Genomic DNA, 2893 nt, shown 5'->3' on the forward strand with positions numbered 1-2893 from the left:
GGAAAAAAAATAATTTCGTTTTCCTTTAACAGAAAGGAATGTACTTGGAATACTCATCATAAAATTCTTACACATCGATATAGCTATAATTCATACCGTGGAAAAACATTGGTTTTAAGTTTAGTCTGTCAAAATTAAGAAGTTTTCTCAAGTTAACATTTTAAAAAGAAAAATGTTTTATATCCCGCTTTTCATATCCTTAAAAAAAAATAGAAAATCACATGTTAAAAATATTTTTATATCCTTCTTTCAATTTGATAGTAATCACATGTTAAAAATATTTTCATATCCATCTTTCAATTTGATAGTAATCACATGCTAAAAATATTTTTATATCCTTCTTTCAATTTAATAGTAATAACATGTTAAAAATATTTTCATGTCCTTGTTTCAATTTGATTGTAATCACATGTTAAAAATATTATCATATCCCTCCTTCAATTTGATAGTAATCACATGTTAAAAATATTTTCATATCCTTCTTTCAATTTGATAGCAATCCCATGTTAAAAATATTTTTATATCCTTCTTTCAATTTGATAGTAATCACATGTTAAAAATATTTTTATATCCTTCTTTCAATTTGATAGCAATCACATGTTAAAAATATTTTCATATGCTTCTTTCAATCTGATAGTAATCACATGTTTAAAATATTTTCATATCCTTCTTTCAATTCGATAGCTATCAGATGTTAAAAATATTTTCATATCCTTCTTTCAATTCGATAGCTATCAGATGTTAAAAATATTTTTATATCCTTCTTTCAATTCGATAGCTATCAGATGTTAAAAATATTTTCATATCCTTCTTTCAATTTGATAGTAATCACATGTTAAAATACTGTGGAGCACCCTGAAACCGATGTAAATCGACATATAAATGAAAAGACGTATAACTGAAAACTAAACACATAAGCTGAAATTCACCGTAAAAATTATAATATTGATAGTGTAATAGCATTGTTAATTCAGCACTTAATAGAGTATTTATACAGAAAACAGGAGAGTTACTAATAATTGAAATTGAAAACAAAACATCTTTCAAGTAAGAATGAAAAAATAATCATACCTTTCTTTGCCGTTCGGAGCTTTAAAAAAAATGTAACCTATAACGGATAATTTAAGTTTATCCATCGCATAAACGAACTTTTTTATATTTCATAAATTAAAAACTAACTCGGGTTGCAATAAAAGGACGTATAAAAGAAATAAAAAAAAGTAAAAATAATGCTTTGTTTATTGCATAATAAAATATCCGGAAAAAAAAGAGTTCAATTAACTGCTGTTCTTCCCCATAAATGTCATTAAGTATTATAATTTATACGAATTGATAAACGATAACAAACGAGGTTATGTCGCTCATCTAGATGAAAAATTCTTCGCAAACTGCCATTGATAAAATGCCTTGTGCAAGGTTTACTGCAATAAACCCAACAAGTGATGCTGGCAGATTAAGAGAGGGTTTTCAAATCAGCCTACAGTTAGTTTATTTTTATGTTGTGATCAAAGTTGACACAACAGAGGCACAAACCGTATTTTTACCTTTTTTTCGTCTAGTAAAAACCGTCGAATACTTATTTTCCTTCTATCATACAGCAGACAACAAATTTTTTTAACAAACTTTTCTTTACAATTAACGTTTAATATCCCTTCTATGTGAATATATATTGAGATAGTCATTTTAAATTACTATCAATTACAATTTATTTTGAGTTGTGATACATACTTTGATTTGATTTGCGGCTAAACTAAAAAGCAAAATTTTACAAAATATTGAAAATATGTCAAAATACGAACAAGTCAAAATATAACGGAAAACCGTGAGAGAAAACCGTGAGGTAAGCCAATGACAGACAAACCTATAAGTTTTCTAAAAATCCTAAACTTGGGAAACTACAGGCCAATTTCTATTTAAATTAGAGCGTAACCGGCCATGGAGTGTTCGGTAATTACCAACAAGAATTCTTTAATAAAACAGCAGTATATCAGTATTGCAAAACGCCATAGACGTAGAGTCAAGGGGTTAAAGAGAGACACATACCTCCTCAATAATCCTAAACTTGGGAAACTACAAGGCAATTTTTATTTAAATCAGATCGTAACCGGCCATGGAGTGTTCGGTAATTACCAACAAAAATTCTATAATAAAACAGCAGTATATCAGTATTGCAAAACACTATAGACGTAGGTCAAGGGGTTAAAGAGAGACACGTACCTTCTCAATAATCCTAAACTTGGGAAACTACAGGCCAATTTCTATTTAAATCAATTCGTAACCGGCTATAGAGTGTTGGGCAATTACCAACAAGAATTCTATAATAAAACAGCAGCATCTCAGTATTGTAAAGCACCATTGAAGTAGAATCGGAATACAAGAATACCATAGTAGACGTACTGCCCCAAAAAAATTTTGAAATTTCAGAATTTTTTTGAAAGTTCTCTCTTTTTTGGAACCGAAAATTTTGTTACTACTAATACATTATTACTATTACAAAATTAGTGTACTAATTTTAATTTAATAAAAAAATTAACAATTTCAGATGGTTTATCAATAGGGTATCAATAGTTAAGTAAAATTGTTTTTCACTTTTATATAAATGGTATCTTAAAAATAATTTGATGATTTTTTTTATTCATTTCGATAATTACTTAGCGATTTCAAAGTTAGTTCATAATTGTAGTCAGTAATTTTTTTGTTTAATTTATATGCAATCTAAGTATTTATTTTAATTACAATAATTTTTTATTAACATTGTGTTATAATTTTTAAAGACACCTTTTACTTTTTGTAATTTTTCTTATAATTGTTTTAACTTGTTTTAATTTAATAGAATTAAACAGCTTTCACGTTGTTTTGAACTCTAAATTTGTATTTTGACTTGCTGCAACTA

This window comes from Parasteatoda tepidariorum, chromosome 1 (genome assembly GCF_043381705.1).
Source record: "Parasteatoda tepidariorum isolate YZ-2023 chromosome 1, CAS_Ptep_4.0, whole genome shotgun sequence".
NCBI classification, from domain to species: domain Eukaryota; kingdom Metazoa; phylum Arthropoda; class Arachnida; order Araneae; family Theridiidae; genus Parasteatoda; species Parasteatoda tepidariorum.